This window comes from Phodopus roborovskii, unplaced genomic scaffold (genome assembly GCF_943737965.1).
Source record: "Phodopus roborovskii unplaced genomic scaffold, PHOROB, whole genome shotgun sequence".
In the NCBI taxonomy this organism is placed as follows: domain Eukaryota; kingdom Metazoa; phylum Chordata; class Mammalia; order Rodentia; family Cricetidae; genus Phodopus; species Phodopus roborovskii.
The window spans coordinates 7,433,666-7,454,511 of NW_026126482.1; the positions used below are offsets into that span (position 1 = coordinate 7,433,666).

General features: G+C 47.0%; 1 protein-coding gene across 1 annotated transcript in view; it reads right to left on the reverse strand.

Moving 5' to 3' along the window:
• Pcbd2 (pterin-4 alpha-carbinolamine dehydratase 2) overlaps positions 1 to 20,846 on the reverse strand; it is a 49,737-nt gene that overhangs the window by 23,719 nt on the left and 5,172 nt on the right. The gene's annotated exons all lie outside the window — the stretch shown is intronic.

Consider the following 20,846-nt stretch of genomic DNA (forward strand, 5'->3'; position numbering starts at 1 on the left):
ATGCAAGCATGGAGAAGACGGGACTGCAGGCCAAGACCCAAACCCTCAAGCCCCACACCCACAAAGCTAAAACAGTTCCTCATGTAGAGACAGAATCACCACTGATAATTTTTGGAAACAGTAATTGAGTCCAGGGTCCCAGCTGGGTAATTTTGTTCTACACCAAAAATAAGTCCATTCACATTCCCCAAATCTTCAGACTGCTTCGTACCAGTCAGGAGACAGCTTCCTTCCAACCCCAGTGAAATGAAAGGCAGAGAGCAGCAGAAGAAAAAAGATTAAATGACACACATACGATGGCTTGCCGTCTTATGAAAAACAAATGAGTTACACTCACATCCCACTGATAAATAGGGAGGCTGCCAGTGGCTCTCAGGACAGATGTAACATCTTAACAAATGTGATTGTTTGTGAACGAAATAATTCTGATCAAAAACTTAATTGCAGTCAAAGTGAGCTCTGGGCTGCGTCACAGTAATCCATTCTGACAGGAGGCAATGAGTGGACATTCCTACTGTGAGCAGGGCACACGTGAAAGGTCAGCATTGGCCTGGAACTTCAAAACCGTTAGCGTGTAAAACAGTGTGCATTAGAGCCCAGAATGACTGCCCACTGGGTTAGCGGATGTCCGCTGTGTGGGTCTCATGTGCTTTTTGGCAGGTAATAGTTAATCGGTAAGTAGGCACTGTATTGTAATTTTCTTCTTTCCCTGTTACTTCATCTACAATAGAAATCATTGGTTACAGCTCTGAAATACTACAGTACTCCATTTGCAACACGGTCTCAGTGAACAAAGTAATGTCTCTCAAGTAAAACTCATCTATAATGACTTACCAAACACTACTTATATATAACAAATAAAATGTCTGTGGACAGAATGAATGAAAAAAATTCTTAGGTAACATGGATATATAAATATGTATATATAAGTATGTGTGTACATATATTTGTTCAGCCAAATACAACAGCCAAATTTCTCTAAGTAAAGGTTTCATTAGAGAAAACATATACTTTGCTCCTACAAGAGTAATCTGAAAAGCCAGTTATATTACAGAATTTTGCATGGCTTAAAACAAAATTCTAAATAAAAATACAGTTAATACCACAGTTTTCATTTCCAACATGGAATGTTCTTTATGAAAGAACCAAGTTAAATATTACCTTATAAGTCAATGCATGCAAAAGTGTGTTGTGCCTATTTAGCCACTATTTGGCTTTAAATTATAGTCATTTTCCAACATCTAAACTACTTAAGATAATAAATACCGCATTAATTTGTGGTAAAGGCAGGCACTGGGCATTGCAATGATTATTTTAAAATTTAACTCATTTCTGGGCTGTGTAGAAATATAGGTCCACTTTAAAAAATAATCAATTCTTCTAATGTTTTGTTTTTGTTCTCAAAGCCAGCCTTCGAAAGGTATATCTCAGGCCACTGGACAGACACGGTTCCTGGGCACTCTGTAGACTAAATCATGGGCTACGCAGCTGGAGAGGTGCATCTTCAGTACGTCTGTAGTTTCTGCCCCGTGCAGACATCAAATGACATCTTAGAGACACAATCACATATTTGCTACCAACTGCAATAGACAAAAGGTGAAAATAAGAACTGGCCAGCGAGACAAGCCACGGGTCTCTGATGTCTCTGCTTTCAGTATGAACTGTGAAAACGTTAATATCTTTGAATATGCCAGGTTCTACCCCCACCCCATCTGTTCCTGCAAGTCTGTGAGGCCCACTGCTCTGGGGTCTCTTGAGTATCTCCCAGACTCCTAGCTGGGAGCGAGAGGCTGCCCCTCAAGAACTTACAGTGCGGTGAGAGTGGGTAGACAGGCCAGTCATGAAGTGTGCACAAGGAAATAGAGGGAACAGACTGGAAGGACGAACGAGGCGGTCTCATGTTAACCACTTTCCCCTCAATGCCCATGTGGAAACAACAGCCTACACTACCCAAGGAAATCACCTGACCCTGGGGACAAAAACTGCCATAAATCCCTAAAATGTCTTCCAAGGTTCCAATTGACCATTACTCATATTTTCTGTTAAGTGACTATTTCTGCCTGATAATACACTAAATTATCATTTTACCTCACTAATCATTTCTTCTGTAATAATTCACTATAGTAATTTAGTTATTATTATATTCACTTAGTGTAAATGCATTTGTGTGTGCTTGCATGTGTGTGTGTTTGTGTGTAATCATTCGTGTATGTGTGTGTGCATGCATTCATGTGTATATGTGCGCATGCATCGTGTGTGTACTTGCATGTGTGTGTGCATGCATTCATGTGTATATGTGCGCATGTATCATGTGTGTACTTGCATGTGTGTGTGTATACTCATGTGGCGATCACAGGAGAAGCGGTGGGAGTTGCTTCTCGCCTCCCACTGCGTGGGTCACAGAGATCAAACTCAGATCCTCAGGGTTGGCAGCAAGCACCTTTGCCCACTAAGCCATCTTGCCAGCCCTCAGCATAGTAATTTTGAATGCTGTTTCACTTGTTTGGTAAAACTAAGGTTCAAAAATTCTAGAACTTCCTTCTAGGGGTTAGGGATGTAGCTCAATGGTAGAGCACATACATGTCATACGCAAGGCCCTGAGCTCAGTGGCACAAAAAACTAACAGAAGCCTTAAAACCTGGGGTGCACTCCCTGCCCTCGCAGAGGACCTGAATTCAGTTCCCAGTACCCAGATACAGTGATTCACCGGCCCATAACTCCAGCTCCAGGGAGCTCCTCAGTGCCCTCCTCTGCACCCAAGGGCACCTGCACCAAGGGGCACATACTCGCATAGACACATACACATAAATATGTTTAAAGTAATAAAATAAATCCTAGAGGGAAGAAAACCTTCCCTCTAGAGAACTTATTACCTGAGCTGGGTATGGATGCACATACCTCTAACCCTGCATTTGGAAGGCTGAGGCAGGGTGATCATGAGGTCTAGGCCAACCTCTGGTACACAGTGAGTTTGAGGCTAGCTACCATCTATAGTGAGGGGAAAGGAAGGGTTTGGAATGGACCAACAGATGGGCAGTGGTGGTGACCATGTAACCATCAGCACTCAGAGGCTGACACAGGAGGTCCCAGGCCAGCCAGGAATGTAGGGTCATCGCACTGTATCCACCTATACCAGTGTGTGCTTTTAAGGACATCTCAGGAAACTGGTGTCTGCCCTCTCTCCATTCCTTCATAAACTGCTAAGACACAGAAAACCCCTGTTTCAAAAATAAGTAAAATAATGGGCTGGAACCCAGGGTTGATTCCCAGCACCCACATGGCAGCTGTAACTCCAGTCCCAGGGGATCCACTGCCCTCTTCTGGCCTGCTCGGGCACTAGGCATACACATTGTGCACAGACAGACATGCAGACAAAACACCCACACACACAAATAAATTTTACACATAAGATAAACATAAGTTAATAAACAAATGTTTTTTAAAAGATCAGCTAGGCAGGAAGTACCTCTATACACACTGCAAGTGTGTGCACTCAGGGTCATGGCTGTACTAAGGGACGCCATGCGCCCCTAAAGTCAGTGCCAACACCAACATCAATGCCATCTCATTCGGGGGAGCAAGAAAAGCACGATTATTGCCAAGGAAACTGCAACTCCTAATCAAGATACAGATTTCTGCTTATTTCTTAATTGCTTTACACTTTACTCACACGTTTCAAACTAGAAGACATTCAAAAGGCTGACTTCAATGTTTCGTTCAGATTCGGTTTGTACTATGACTAACTTTTGCAGACACAAACATGCACGTTTCGCGCGGTTTCATGTTAAGGAATCACTGGAAATAGGAAGAAAACAAAGAAATTCATCATTCAATTCTAATTTGCAGGAACAGGTTTTCTGTAAGTTGTAAATTATTTTGATTTATGGAGAATCATTACTGTATTCATAAATGCTGGAAAGAGGAACATCCTGATACAATAGCACCCCAAATAATTTTATAACTGCAGGTGTGTAGACCGGGACATGTGGAAGATGACTCAAAGGACAATGGGAAATAGAGCAGTTTAGGAAGGGACAAGGTGAGGGCAGACGCCCAGTTTTCTGAGATGCCTCTGAAACCTTACGCTGGTGTAGGCGGATGCAGTGGAGTGGTCCAGTTACATTTAAATAAGCCAACAGAGTGCTCCATGATTTACAACAACCCAATCACACTGCCCATTCTTTTGAGGTTAAACGCTACCGACATAAGCTACACCTGAATCCAATCAGTGCAGAGACATGGGGAAGATTCACACGAAAGGACTAAATTTGTCACAAATGGGTTGGTTTCCGATCTTAATGTAGCCAGGTTGCTTTACCCTAACCTCCGTTGAGCAAATCAACTTAATGGGCACTGGGGGTGCCATAAAACTTAACAATGAACTGATTTTTAACTTTTAAAATATAGTTATGAAGCAAAACATTGCATAGCTTCTACGATACTGGAAATCAAATTAAATCTAGATGCTTTTTAACAGTCCTGACAGATATAATCCTAGTTACCATGTAAATTTATGGTAAGCCGCTCTGATATTAGCCACAGGTGCTACTTCTAATATATGAGCCGCATCTGGCTGGGAATAGAATTTCTCAGAGGATTGCAAATGACCTCACTATCAGACAATGGAGGGGGAAACAAGACCACTGTGGCATATAAAAAGCTGAAGATGTGGTCCACAGCTAAATATTTCACATAAAATCCACTTTACCTCTGTAGTTTACGTTAAAGGATATTAGGCTTTCAGTACTTAGGAGGCATAGATATATTTCAACAAAATGGCCAAAAGATTCAGAATGCAAGACAGCTCTGAGGACTACATATAATTCTAGTTTTCCAACCTTTGATCAGTGTCGGAAAAAATGATGTACTGAGACTTGAAAAGAAAATTCTTTCATGATTCCCAAGCACACAACGTGATTAGGCACCGCTGAGCATACCAAAGCAAGATGTCACAATTACCATGTCTACAGGCCCTTCACTGCAGCCTATGCCCGGGCGGTGGTTCTGATGCACTTTGTAAAGGTCACTGATGTCATCATCACACCCAAGGAGACCATCTGACCCAGCAAAATCATTTCTTAAAAATCTCTACAAGGAATCATCATTCCAAGTTTAAGGACTCATAACATCACCCGGAGCCTAACACAACGGGAAAGATCTGGGTCCCGCCACTTACTTGACTCAAAACTAAAAACACAGCTAAGTAGAAAAATACAGGCCTGTCTGCTTTTAAGAAATCCTTCCCCAGCCACTCCAAAGTCATCATTTGCCAGAGAACTGACAAGTGTGGAAATGTGACAGAGGATTTACAAATATTTAATTTCCCACGAAATAACTCTTCCCAAATTAAACAAGCACTCTTTATCGGGGGGAAAATCTCAGAAAGAGAACGCTTTGTGAATTATTCCATGGACCCTTGCAGCACTCAACTGAGCGAGCAGTAGCCACAGAGCCCCCCCCCCATCAGCATAACATGTCCCTTCTGGGCTTCTCAAGTAACTGAAGGATGTGATATTTGTTTTAAATTTTATTTATTATTATTATTATTATATATTTTTAGCTTCAACAGATCAATCCTATCTAGGTGATGGTTTCTATTTACTTTTTCTTCTGAAGGCAGGGTCTTGCTATGTAACCCACACTGGCCTTGCACTTAGAACCCTGCCTCAGCCTCTTGAGTACTGGGACTACAGGCATGTGCCACCAACCGGCTTGATTTGCTTTTTTAACAAGTGGCTGGACCTGTACCATCTGATGGGCAGCAAGATCCCAAGCTCCATTAACAAGAACATGGTCTGACCTCTGTGCTGGACTGACCACATATGACTGACTGAGTCATTTGGAAAGCTGAGCTCAGAAAGCCTCCACTGTGAAGATGGCTACTATATGGAAGCCCTGGCTAAGCTAACTGTGACCTTTTGGTGTCATGAGATACTATGTATCCCACCATTAAAAATCCCCAAGTGGTTCCTGGAGAGATGGCTTGGTGGTTAGGAGCATTTGCCAACCTTTAAGAAGACCCAGGTTCAGTTCCCAGCACTTACATGGCAGCTTACCATCTATAACTCTAGTCCAGATGAATCAACACCCTCCAGTGGCTTCTATGGCTACTAGGCAGACACATGGTGGAATACATACATGCAGCTAAAACATTTATACACAAAAAAAGTTGAAAAAAATCATTAGGTAATGTTGGGGTGGTGACTCGGTCCTGTGAACCCATCACTTGAGAGGCTGAAGACTGAGTTCAAGGCCAGCTTTGCTGGGCCACACAGTGACCCCATCTCAACTGAAACATGACAAAAATCATGGAAAATGTAGAAGATACTCAGTACACAAGGCAAATTAAACAACTACAACATTTCTACAGCATGGCCCCAAAGCACATGCACAGGCACGTTAAAAGTGGGCAGAAGGGCCACTTTTATTTGACTCTTTTTGCTTTCCAAATTATAAGATGCATTATGCAGTAGAGAAAAAAAAAAAGCATACTTATCGGCTGGTCTAAACAAATGTGCCTGGATGGCCTTATTCCAGTAAGAATCCTAGCTGTTCCCTGTCGGGCAAGCATAACCCACAAAGGCTGATTCAGCTCACAGTTCGAAACAAATAGAAATATGGAAGAGATACAAAGTTGCAAACTGACACCCTTGAGCACAGATTAAGACATTCAAAACACAATGACAGCTTCTCTTCTCTACCTCTGTAACCACAGCCATAGGGTCAGAGGCTTAGGAAGCCAGAGTGTCAGCCAGGCAAGCCTGTACTCTCAGCACTGGAGATGGAAGAAGGAGGATCAGGAGTTCAAGGTCATCCTCGTCCAATACTCGGTGAGTGCCCAGCCAGGTTAGATAATAAGACTCTGCTGCCCTCTCGCCTCCCCACCAAACGTGAATTAGAGTTCTCGATGCACAAAGTGCATGTTTGCTCCACAGCCTTCTACCTCTTCAAATAAAGCTGCTTGTTGCTGTTCTTTCCCTGCAGACAAACTGAGCTCAAATGTGTCTAACATTTAGGATTGAGGACCGATACCAAGCATTGTATGTTAATGCTTTCTGGACATGGCATAGGGAACTAGGTACCAAACTTCAGGCCAAATTCCTACCAGAAGCTGACCAATAGGAAACCTGCCTACCTTTTTCTTCAAAATATGCAAACAACACCAGAAATACTCAATTGTTAAGGGCAAAGTTGTCAGTTCTAAGATAAGACATTCCTAAACAAAAGTGTCACCTACTTCTGAGTTACACTGTAGTTCCTCAAAATGTAGATTAAAAGCTGTGTTTTTTGGCTAGAGTTTCTGGGCTTGGAGTTGTGAGCCTGTATTTCACTTCCTCTAGAAATAAGCCAATCCTTAAATCCTCTAATTTCCCCATAACTAGCAAGGCGGGGATTCCAACAATCAGCCTTCAGGACTGTTGGGTTGCTGCAAATCACCTCACAAAGGAGTTACTAACTAACCCCAAGGGGCCACAAATACTTGGAGTACTGTGACCCTCAGACTAGGGCCATATCCATAGATAAAGTGCCACCTTGCAAACATGAGGGCCAAGCATGGTACCCAGAACCCGCATTTTAAAAAGCTAGGTGTGGTGGTGTGAGTGTGTGATCTCAGGGCTAAGGAGGCTGAAACAGGCAGATACTTGGAACATGCTGCCCAGACCAGCCCAACTGGGAAATTCCAGGCCAGAGAGAGCCCCTGTCTCAAAAAACAATGGGGATGATTTCCTAAGGAATGACACCTGAGGCTGACCTCTGGCTCCCACTGGCACGTATGTGGACACATGCACACACACACACACACACACACACACACACACACACACACACACACCTGTGACTGTAAACTATCCTCACAAATATCAGATCTGGCTGTTTGGGTTAAATAATGCAACATGAAGAGTCTCTGGCAATAAGGTTCAACAGTAGCATCTGTAGCCCAAGCACTGGGGGGTTGAGATGTGAAGACAGTTTGAGCCCAGCGGTTTACAACCAGCTTGGGCAATATGAGACTCCTGCCACAAAAATCAAACAAAAACCTAAAAATAATTCCTAAATAGAAGCACACACATTCTTTTACTTTTATGGAATAAACCCAGAGCCACTAAGCAACATGTGTAGCACTTTCAAATTCTTCTTCTGAGATAGGGTTTTGCTAAGTTGCTCAGGCGGGCCTCGAACCGGGGCTATAATTGTGGGTGGCTGAGGTTGCGGAGCCAACACAGTGAGTGAGAAGAGGTGTGGTAAGAGGCTGCCTCAGAACTGCACTGCAACAGGCAGGAGTCCTGTTGGGTTCCCCATGGCCCTACTGATCACCCCATCACACACAGCCACTGAGCAAGCAGATAAATGAGTTCATCCCCTCAGAACGCCTCTGTCGCTGGGGGAAGATGAGGGAAAGAGAGCGTCCCTACTGAGAGAGAGTTTTAAGAGACACAAGGAAGGAAAGGGTTAGGCTCTCCGCGGATGAAGAGCGCTGACCTTCATGAAGCAAACCTGGGGAGCAGTGGCAGTGACTGACTTCTGCGTGGCCTACCCTGTTCTTGCTGTCACCCTCCTGGCCCCAAGCCATTGTCACCCTGGCAGAGCATGTCACGCTCAGGGCCGCCTGCACCCCAGAAAACCGAGTCCTCCTCCCTTCTTTCTTTTTATTTGGTGGGGGTTGGTGGGTAAGTATGTGTCACGGTGCATGAATAGCGGTCAGATGACAACTTTGTGGAGACTGGCTCTTTATTTCCGTGTTCCTATGCTGTGGAGGTCTGAATGAGGAGTGTGCTCAAGGATATGGGATGCTTGATCCTCACTTGGTGTGGATGCTGCTGCTCGGGAAGGTGGGGACCGCCTTGCTGGAGAAGAGGAAGCTGGAGCGGCCCCAGAGGACAAAGCCTCACATGCGTTCACTCACTCTCTGCTCCAGATGTGCACGGTAGGCTTCCTGCCACACCTTCCCAGCCGTTATGGACTCTCCTCTGGAACCAAAGCCAAAACATGGTGTTTTATCACAGTGACAGAAGAGTAACTAACACACATGGGGCCCAGGGACCAAACGCAGATCTCAGGCTTCGTCAAACACTTTGCCTTGAACTCACAAAATATCCCAAGCTGACTTCAAATCTGCAGCGACTCGGCTGAACCTGAATTCAGTCACCATACGGTGTAAGGACGGAAGCAGATCCAGAAGCTTCTCCATCACACGTGTGCTGCGACATACCCAGGCCCACACAGACACAAATCGATAAAACAAAACAAAATAAAAACGTTTTAATTCTCAGCCACCCTTTTGCCTCAGTCCCCCCAACTGCTAGGATTGTAAGTGTGCACCACCACATCTGGTGGCTTCCTCCCTTCTTCTGGATCACTGCCTTCCTCTGGATTAAAAGCCCCTCTGCATCTCCTGCAGGCTCCTCTTCTATCCAGCCAGTAAGTGAACGGAGTCCCAAGCTCTCCCCTCACACTGCAGTTTCTCCTGGGGTAGTTCCACTTTCCCCTTGGCCTTTCCCCCACACATGCTCATGACTTTCCTGTTAACTATGACCCAGGACTCATCTGAGTTCCGCTCTCAGACGCGAGGCCACGTTTGCACAGCCTGGGTGTCTTACAGCAGTTCCTACCTCACAGTGTTCACTGTGCCCAGCTGTATCCAGTTTTCCCAGCTCAGAAAATGTATCTGCAACTGCCGGGTTCCTCCAGGTGCAAACATCCCAACACCTCCTGCTCCTCCCCCTTTCCTCTCCAGTCAGAGGGACTTGGGTATTCTCCTTATTTTGCTTTACTTGTGTGTGTATGTATGTATGTATATATATATGTATGTACCTGGTTTGGGGGGCACAAGCTCTTGCGTAACGCAGGCTGGCTCCGAACTCTGCTCATGTCATTTCTAAATATATGCAAGCCTGGCACCTCCCTGCTTTTCCCATCCCTGCCCCATCCTCTGCCCTGCGCTGTGTCCAGCCCAGCAGCAACCTCTCTAGATGAATCCAGCAGCTCCCTTGCTGTTCGCCCCGCTTACTCTTCCTCCATACTTGACAGCCTGAGTGTCCTCTTCAAACAACGCAGCCACGGCTCACCCCCTCCCCCTCCCCTCACTGCTCCCCACGTACTTTTTCCTGTGGCAGGTGGAGGACCGTGGCCAAGCCACTCAGCCTAAGCTTCAGCTTCCCCTTCCACGACATAAGGGAAAGAACATTTACTTCGCAGTTCTGTGCAGGCTACAGGAAGGAGTCCTCGAGTCTCTTTTGTATTAGCTGTTAGCGTTTTCCTTCCTCTGTAGCCTTCACCTCAGTTTAGGATTATGTATTCTTCCTTTCTAGGCTGTGTCCCACTGCACTGTAAGCTCAGTAATGACAGGAAACCATCTGCCGTGTTCGTCACTGCACTGCAGCGTCTGTTACGTCTAAGGTAAATGACTTGGTAACTGTTTACTATTGAGTATGTAAGAAAACTCTACAGGTGGGAGGGTGCGGGCAGATGTGGACAGATGCGTGGTCAGGGATCAGAAGAAGGACAGCTTGAACACAACTGACAAGGACGGCTGGGATGACAGGATCGGGAACCAGCTCCAGCACACCATTAACTTCCGGTGGCCTCTAAGGGCCATATGACCATGAGCAGAGAGGACCTCCCAGATTACAATCCTAATCTCTAAACGAAGAAGCTTCTCACAGGGGTCATTGGAGGAAGGGTCAGAGCAGGATGTGGGCAGCTCTGGACCCCTGGGAAGAGGAAACACAGGCAGGAAGAAACAATGGGGAGGCCCTGGGGTTTTCTGAGGAGACATGAGCATGGTCACAACATCATGGCATCCAGGCCAAGTGAGTATGTGAGGAGGCTACAGGGGACAGGCAATCGGGAAGCTTCTATGTAACTCCACGGGATGGTGGGGCACCACGCTAACAGCACAGTCTGAGGGTGGCTGGGCAGATCCTAAGGACTGGTCACAATGGCAGCCTGCAGCCCCATCTGGGGTTTGAAAAGAGACTGCTGCTGAGGGGAATGGCAAGCAGAATGAACTGACAAAAGTTAGCTCTCAGACACCCCAAGCTCAAGGCGGCGGGGACAGCGCCCACGAGGCCTCCCTGCCATCTGCAGCCCAGCTCGCTGAGCTGGTGACAGGGCCCCACACCCTCCCTGCCCTTGCCCTGTCAACCCGTGAACTCATCCTTCCTGACCTTCCCTTGAAGGACCGACTCCAACCCCTGTCTGCAGGCACACCCTGAAGCAGGTCTCCCTGGCTTACCAGAGCCCCACGTTAGCCTCACTAACCAGGAAAATGTTTAAAAATTCACTGTTTTTACAATTTGGATGTGCCATCTCCCCAACCAGCCCCCTTGGGGATGGAGATGAAAGCATGATTCTGAGCTTCTGCTATGGCTCCTCCCTTCCTCGTCCTGGCCAAGCTAGCCCCTCAGTGGTTGGCATACAGTGCCTTATGGCACTCGCTGAGCCAGGCAGCCCATGTGGCTCTTGTCCCACCTGTCACTGGATGCTGTTCCAGGCACCTGGGCACTGCCACACCCAGGGCTGTGACGGTGGAAGACAAGTTTGATTACTGGCTTGGTAGAAGACCTTGGTCCTGCCCTGCTGTCCAGGAGCAGCAAAGCAAACAGACTCAATCATAGCGTTTGCTGTTATGATAGGACTGATTGATACAATTGAATGACCTTTTATTGTTCAATAGTGAAGCATGGGCTACTCCCAGATTAGTGTGGCTTTGTTTGAGTCACCTGGTGAGTAACCCTTTCTCAGGAAGGTATGATGAAACCAGCTTATGGAAAGTCATCCAACAGGTCATCCTTGGAAAACAAGATCCCTGCTAGAAAATGACCACGGGGGGTGGGGAGGAGGCTCTGAAAACATTGTAGCTGGAGCCAGAGATATAAGTCTGGCACCTACTGTGACATGACCCAGTGTGACAAACCATCCTAGAACCTCATTGGGCTCAGTGTCATCCTGTAAGATTCCAAGAACGAGTTAGCTAGCCAGTCCTATTCTACTCCACATCAGCAGGACAGTAGTGCTGTTTACACAAAGGGCTGCGTGGAGAGGTGCTCAGTGGTTAAGAGCACTGGCTGCTCTTGCAAGAGGACCTGGGTTCAATTCCCAGCACTCACATGGTGGTTCACAGCTCACAGCCATCTGTAACTACAGTTCCAGGAGATCTAAGGACCTCTCCAGAGGTCTGCAGGCACCAGGCATACACGATCCAAAATTATATACATATGTAGGCAAAACACATGTACACATACAATTTTTAAAGTAAACAAATCTGAAAGCACATAGCAAAAGGAATAGAACCCAGAATAGTCAAAGCCAGGGAAGAGCCTCGCCTACCTGTCCACACCAGTGGATCCAGTCAGCCACCAGCCACAACGCAAGCGACTGGAACTCGGGCACAGCTCTGTGCTGCCAATGCAAAGAGCACACTTGCGCAGCCCCTCCACCAGCCATGTTCTGAAACATGTGAATCCACGTTTCTGCCCCAGTTCTAATGGACCAGAACCCCAGGGTCAAAGCTCACAGTCACCCAAACACTACTGCAGCATAAAGGAAAACAAGACCCAAATACTACAGAGGCAGCAAGTAAAGCCTCCTTCCACTACTGTCTGCAATTACCGAACACCACTGCTCCTAACTCACTTCCAACACATTTAAGCAGTTCCAGTAACGTCGGCGGGAAACAAATGCCTCCAGAATTCCCTAATTCTTGAGTATTATTTTCTTGTCGGGTAAGCACTAAGCTACCCACTTGTACCCACTTTATCCTGCTAACCTCAAGTACCTCACAAACTCTAAATGCTACACTTAGCCATACTACTTTCACGTATACTAATGAAAGCAATTTACAGAAATGAAATGTATGTCAATGAATTTCATGGCAATTTTTATTTGATAATAATTAGGGCATTTATAGGTGAACATCTGCTGACAGTAACAGTCTAGACCTGGCAGAGTTTAAACGCACAGCATTTTCCAGGCAATGTGGACACTATCTGTGAAAAGCAATAAAAAAAAAAAAAAGCAGCGACTACATTAATCACAGCAGTATCTGCAGAGCATAAATCTGGAAAGCCCTTCTCGTCAGCTCAGATTGCTTTCTTATTTTTCACACACCTGATTTTATGCCATCTGTAAGACAAACACTGTTAAGGAAATTATATTTCTTGGCTATTTGACTTTTATAAAATGCTCAGGCTAATTTCTGTAAACATAAGATTTACTGCATGACTAAGGAAAGCTGACACAGTCAAAAGTCCATTTTTATTAAAGGGACACGTGGTGACCACAGTGTTGGTTACACTGCGTGGCATCAGTTACCTTGCTGACACCTGTTTTACGTTTGCCCTCGTCTAGCCTGCGTGCTTTTACTACCATACATGAGCCCAAACCTGTTTATGACACAAACAGCAGAATGGAGAGCCCTAGAGGCTCTGAGTCCCCTTTCTTGGTGGAGTCACCAGGGACTGAAGCTGAAGGATCCACAACATGAATGCCAACAGGCAGCGCAGACACCTCTATCAGCCTCCAGAGTCTTAAGTAATGTTGGCTGAAGTATGGCCATCTCTAGTCTCCAAGGCAAACTAACAATGTCTTTATTCTTCACTTTTAGATAAAGTGACGTGTGGGTGTCTATGTGGATATGTACATGTGAGTGCCGGAGCTTGTGGCAGCCAGAAGAGGGCGCCAGATCCCTTGGAGCTATGTGGGTGTAGGGACTAAACTCAGGTCCTCCATGAGGACAGGTGTACTCCTAACCACTGAGCCAGTCCCAAAGGACACTTGCTGGTTTCTAGTCTACTATGGTCACAAAAGTCATCACTGGGCACATTAAATGTAAGTACTGTCTGTGACAGAAACATAAACGCCAGCCCATGCTTTCAAACAAAATGACACTTTCTACCTACATAGGCACTTCATCTTGGTGGCTGGGGGCAGGAGACGGGATGCAGAGTGGCTACTATCACTCAACATGAGACTCCTCCCTCAAGGAAAATAACTGACTCCTAACCTTGATGTGCACAGCAAAGAACGAAGACCTAACGTGATCACATGCTAGCAGCCGAGGCCACCGCTAAAACTGCGGAGGGCTGTTAAGACTGCCATTGGCAGCAGGCAGGCAGGGTGGCACACGCCTTTAACCTCAGCACTTGGGAGGCAGAGGCAAGCAAATCTCTGAGTTCGAGGCCAGCCTAGTCTACAGAGCGAGTTCCAGGACAGCCACGGCAGCACAGAAAAACTCTGTCTCGAAAAACAGAAAAAAGATTAAAAAAAAAAGACCCCCACTGATGGCTGCCTTTTCTGGTGTCCTCAAGCCTCTGAGGTCACCAATTATTTCAAATGCTCACCCTGAGCCTCCAGCCTACGCTTCCATGCACAACTTTAGTTATCATCTTATTGTATGTGTGTGAGTATTTTGCCTACATATATGTCTATGCAGTACATGTGGGCCTGGTGCCTGTAGTTTAATCCCAGCACTCTGGGGGCAGAGGCAGGTGGAGCTCTGTGAGTTCAAGGCCAGCCTGGTATACAGAGCAAATTCCAGGATAGTCTCCAAAGCTACGGAGAAACCCTGTCTGGTTTAAAAAAAAAAAAAAAAAAAAAAAAAAAAGAGTAAGTAAGCCATAGTAGCTTTCTGCTGCACCTGTGGCCATCTCTTTGGCCCACCAAGGCACACTTTAAAACCTCCAAACCACTGCTCCGAGACTGAAAACACCATCACCACAGAGACCGTGCCTACCTCGAGCTAGGCATTCGCTGGACACCCTCGTTCCCTCCCCAGCTCCAGTGATCTTTCAAAGGCCACAGCTACAAAGACAAATGATGCGGCTCTGGGACCAGGCTGGTGGGAAAGTACTCCTAACACCCCCTGCCTTACAAAAATCGTCCTGACTGCTGGATTAGACCACACCAAAGTGCCCCCTTTAAAGGGACAGCTAGGACAAGCCAGTTCATGTGATTCAATCTTAGAAAAGCAACGCTCTGGACAGCTGGCAGGCTACTAAGAAAGCAGGGAAGAGGAGACATAGGGCTTCCGGTAGGAATGCAGGGAACTCAGCTGCTCACAGAGCTTGGGCCCCACCTCGAGCGACAGGAAACCCCACGTGACCTCCACCTAGAAGCCCTCACGTGCCCCACGGCAACCAGGCAGGTGCAGTGCCGCTGCTACTTACCCACTCCTGACCCTGAGTGTTCAGACCCACAGGGGTGGCCCCAGACGCCCCCGAGTGAGGGAACAGGGCAGCCTTCCCAGGGCCAGCCTGGGCTCCTTCCCAGGGAAACCACTTGCTGGCCCTGGGGAAGCTGCTTCCTGGGTTCTAAAACCGCAGGGGCTGCACAGCTAAAGCCTAAAATGTGCTCATTCCGAAAGCTTCCCCGTCCCGTCTAACCCATTCATTCATAACACAGTTTCTCATTACGGAACACACACCTACATTTCTAAGTGACATTTTTATTCTTTCAAGACAGGTAACAAATGCCCAACGATAAGTCTACGTCAGTCACAGCCTCTCCCTGATTGTGTTTACATGAGCAAAAAAAAAAAAAAAAAAAAAAAAAAATCAAAACTCCTTTGTCAATGCCAGCCCTGCCCTGTCTCAGTCTGAGTGCTCTGAGCACGGAAGTCCCCATCTTGAGACCACAGTGCCTCAAAGTGTCACTTTCTAGTGCCGTCACACTGCCCACCCACATACTACAGAGCTGATTTACCACTGCTAAGGGTAGAGGCCACAATGAGGGACACCTGCAGCTGCTTTACCAACCTGGAGAATCCAGGGGTTTTCACATGCACAATTAGCAAGTACTTGTACCCATTTAAAATATCAAATGAATGTATATTATGTGGAAGTAACCACATTTTAGAATAAAATCCCTTTGAGGAAATAAGATCGAATGTACTCTGCTGGCCACCTGCTACTGTCGGGGGCCTGAAAGGGCCATGAGCTTAGCCAGCAGGGTTTCACCGGAGGCCAAACCTCTGGGGTCACTGAAAACGCACAGCTCATTTTCCACAGCGGAAAGTGAGACAAGAATGAAGCTTGTGATGCCATCTGACCCACACTAATGAGCCAGCCCCCTAAAAGCTAATACTCAACCACATGAACCCCAACTGCCGGGATTACAGACTACACCACTGTGCCTGCTAAAGACGTCACGTGGAGCTCCAGAGATGATTCGACAGTTGAGACCACTGGCTGTTCCTGCAGAGGGCGTGGGTTCGATTCTCAGCACCCACATGGCAGCTCACAACCATCTGTGACTCCAGTTCCAGGGCCTCCATCGCCCTCTTCTGGCCTCTGTGTGCACCGACTGCATACACATTCGGTGCACAGACACACAGGCAGCCAGAACACTCACACACGCAAGATAAAAATAAACATTTTAAAAGAACTTGCATAATAAAAAGTGAAGAGATTATTTAAAGAGTCAAAAAAAATGGCTGGGCATAAGTGCCATCCACTGTAAAAGCCTAGAAATTGGGCATCAGGCATGGAAGATAGAAGCATTAAAAGTTTGAGGCTAGCCTAAGCTACCTGTTGAGATCCTGCCTAAAAATATAATAATGAACACAATGTTTGTTAAAAATCTACAGTTTGGAAAAAGGAGGCTAGGGAGTGTTGGGCACTGCTTTTGTCTTCTGACTTTTTGAGGGGCTCACCACCCAACTCCCAAGTAAATCACACACAGAGCCTTATTCTCACTTATGAGTGCCTGGCCTCAGCCTGGCTGGTTTCTAGCCAGCTTTCCTTATCATCCCTCCCACCTTTTGCCTCTGGTCTCTCTGCTTTCCTTGCTTACGCCTCTCACTGTCGCTCTGTGGCAGGCTGGGTGGCTGCTGGCCCGATGTCCTCCTCCCCATCTCTCTTGTTCTTTCTCTTCCTTTTCTCCTGCTCTCTGCCTGCCAGCCCTGCCTACCCTTGCTCCCGCCTCCCTATTGGCCATTCATCTCTTTATTAGACCAGCGGGTGTTTAAGACAAGCAAAGAATCACAGCTTCACAGAGTTTAAAAAAAAATGCAGCATCAACAAAAATCACACACCTTAAAATAATGCCACAAGGGTAAGAGCGCTTCTTATGCAAGCATCAGATCCTGAGGGGTACTGTGCATGCATGAGTGTGTGTGTGTGTGTGTGTGTGTGTGTGTGTGTGTGTGTGTGTGTGTGTGATGTGGATATATCCATGAACACACATGCAAAGTTAAAGCAAGGATTCCAATACCTCTCTACACCTCACTTACTGAGACAGGGTCTCTCACTGAACTAAGAAGCAGAGCATGGCTGCTTATGCCTGTAAACTCCACTGTGTGACACGAGAAACAAGCAGATCCCAAGAGCTCTCTGGATGCAATCAGCCTAGGGCAAACGCCAGAGTCCAGTTCAGTGAGAGATCCTGTTTCAGACAATAAGACAGAGAAAAAGAGAAAGACATCACTTCCTGGCTTGCCTTTTGCCTGTGCCATGCAAGGGTGAGCTCACACCTTCACTTTCACATACATGCAACACATATCATACACACACATGCCTGAGAACAGCAAAAACAAGTTCAGGCCCACTGAGTTTTGAAGGAAAGTTCTGCAAACCCAACTTGCACACAAGGAGGGCTGTGTCTAGCAGATAAACTTCTAGGTTAGGACCATGAGAACCCAGATTTTATGTTCACAGGCCTTGTTGACTGGGTGTAGAGAGCAATGGGTAGCATGTTGAGGACCCCGATTTTAATTCCCAGCATGTCAGTCTAAAAAAAAAGAAAAGAAGTCACGACTTAAGGCACACAACTTTAATCCCAGCAATCAGGAGACAGAGGCAGACAAATATCTGAGAGTTCAAAGCCAGCCTGGTCTACAAAGTTAGTTCCAGGCCGACCAGGGCTATATAGTGAGACTGTCTTGAAAACTAGTAAACAAATAAACAAATAAAAAGAGGGCTGTCCTAGTTAGGGTTTTAATTGCTGAGGAGAGACACCAGGACCACGACAACTCTTACAAAGAAAACACTTAATTGGGATGGCTTGTTTACAGTTTCAGGGTTCCGTCTGTTATCGTGATGATGGAGCACCGCAGAAAGCGGGCAGACGTGCTGCTGGAGCTGACACTGATGCATCTTGCAGACAACAGGAAGATGACTGAGTGTCAGTCACCCTGAGAAACGACTGAGCAAAAGACCCCAGAGTGACACACCATACTCACTCCAGCAAAGCCACGCCTCCTAATAGCGCCACTTCCTGAGAGTATGGGAACCGGTTACATTCAAACCACCACAGGGCAAAGGTCAATGAGAGCCCCACAAGCGCCTTCTGTGTTACCTGCTCTCTAATGTTGTTACCAAATGCCTGGCCAGAAGCAACCTAAGGAAGCAGGAGCCCAGTTCAGTTTCTATTTCCAGAGGGCACAGCCCATCGCGGAAAGGAAGGCCCAGCAGCAGGAAGATTTGCATCAGCATCGGGAAATGAAAGCTCAACTCACTTTCTCCTTCTGTTAGTTCAGAGCCACAGGCCTTGGGGTGATGCTGCCCACATTCAGGCTGTGTCTTCCCTCCTTGGCTAAAACTTTTCTGGGCCAGGCAGTGGTGGCCCATGCCTTCAATCCCAACATTCTGGAGGCAGAGGCAGGTGGATCTCTGTGAGTTTGAGGCCAGTCTGGTCTACAGAGTGAGTTCCAGGACAGCCAGGGCTACACAGAAAAACCCTGTCTCAGAAAAACAAAACAAAACTTTTCTGGAAATACTCTCATTGGAACCCACAAAGTTATGTTTCCGTGGTGATTCTAAATTTAGACAATGGGTGAGAGAGATGGCTGAACTGGTAAACACACTTGCTGCCAAGCCTGATGACCTGAATTCAGTCCCTAGGTCCCACATGATGAACAGAAAGGGCTGAGTCCACAAGTCATCCTCTGACCTACACATATGTCCTCTGACCTTCACACATGTCCTCTGACCTTCACACATGTCCACAGCATATGCATGCCCATACACATGCATGCCCCCCCACACACACACGTCCACAGCATATACAGGCACACACACACACAAACACAAACACACACATGTCCACAGCATATGCAGGCACACACACACACATCCACAGCATATGCATGCACCTACACACACATACATGTCCACAGCATATGTATGCACCCGAATACACAGACACATGTCCACAGCATATGCATACACACACACACACACACACGTCCACAGCATATGCATGCCCACCCTGCATATACACCAAACAGAATATAATAAAAACAAGGTTATCCAGTACATGGTCCACAAAGATGACCCCCAGGGCATCCTCATCGTCACTACGGCATCTCTCAACAGCCTGGGCTCCAAGGGCCAACGGTTTAGCCCCTCCCTTGTACCCACCTTTATCTCTCTTACCCCTCTATGACTCCATGGCACTTGCTTGCCCATATTTCAGCTGTCTTTTTTTTTTCAGCCCAACCCAGTATCTGCTCCAAGCCTGCGCCCATGCAGCTGAACACAGCTGTATTTATTTTTTAGGGTGTGTGTGCGCGCGCGTGCGTGTGTGCGTGTGCGCGTGTGTGCGCGCGTGTGTGCTATGGTGCAAGTGTGTATAGGCCAGGGGTCAACTTTAGGGAGTCAGTTCTCCCCTCCTACGTGGGTCCTGGGGACTGAACTGGGGTCATCGGGTTTAGAAGCGCATGCCTTTACCTGGAGCCATCTCACCAGCCTGTGTTTTGGTTTATCTTTTGTGTCAGAGACCCTCTTCCTGGCCCAAGCTGACCACACCGTGGCCTTTCTAGGTGCTAGGACTACAGTGTGGCACCACTCCAGCTGGCACTCTCCTCCTGTACATAAATAACATCAACAGCAGCAAAGTCATTCCGCAACCATTGGGAATTAGGAAGAGAAGCATAGTCTATGACAGACAGGCATGAATAATCACAGGCCTACCCTGCTCTGGCAATACCCAAGAGAGGGCAAAGTTGGTTCCTCGGAACATTCCAAATCTGCTAGTGCAACCTAAATGCCACCACCAGGCCTTTAGCACTGTCTTCCCGAGATGCTGCGCACAGTGTGTCCCCTCCCTCTTCTCCCACAGTGAGCAATGGGCCCAACGGGAGTGTTCTGGTTGTGGGTGGGCAGTGATAGCTACCTAGGCAGAAGCCACACGGCCTGCTAGAAGTGAGTCAGGATGTGATGTTGATGCTGGTTCCCTTCCTAAAAACGTCACGGTGAGTAATGGCACAGTTAATCCAAGATGCCCTGCGAAGCTTCCCCCCACCCAGGGTGCGGTGGTGCTGGAGGACCGACGCAGGGCAGAGCCGGAGACACCACTCTAGTACTTTAAGCCACATGTTCAAGCCCAATAAATTAGCCCAGGCTTAAAGAAGTCAAGCTGTACACATGTAAGAATTTTAATAAGCTTGGAAAAGGCTACCTGGAGCTATGTACAGCTTACTGTACCAGTGAGATGCCCTGCCACCAGCCACAGAGTGCTGAGCCCCTGACAGGAGCTGGGGGCACTGGAGGCAACAGGAACAGGGAGTCAGTTTGCAGGTTTTCTCAGGACTCGGGGACTTACAGCAAATGGCTGGCAGCCAGGAGACAGACAAACAGAACAGGGCAGGCAACGCAGCAGAGCCAGTGGCATTTACCAGGAAAACGTGCCAAGCGTTTCTTCAGTGGGAATCTGGTGCTTGCACACCCTTGTAGAAACTAGCAAACACTGTAATCAATGCCTACACTGTAATCAATGCCTGTTTGTACTCAGAACCGTGTTAGGGACAATGGAGAGCTAAGCAAACACGGTTTCTGACTTCTAGATGCCAACACCTAACATAAATAAAAACAATAAATCTGTCCAAAGGATTACCAAAGTAACTAAGC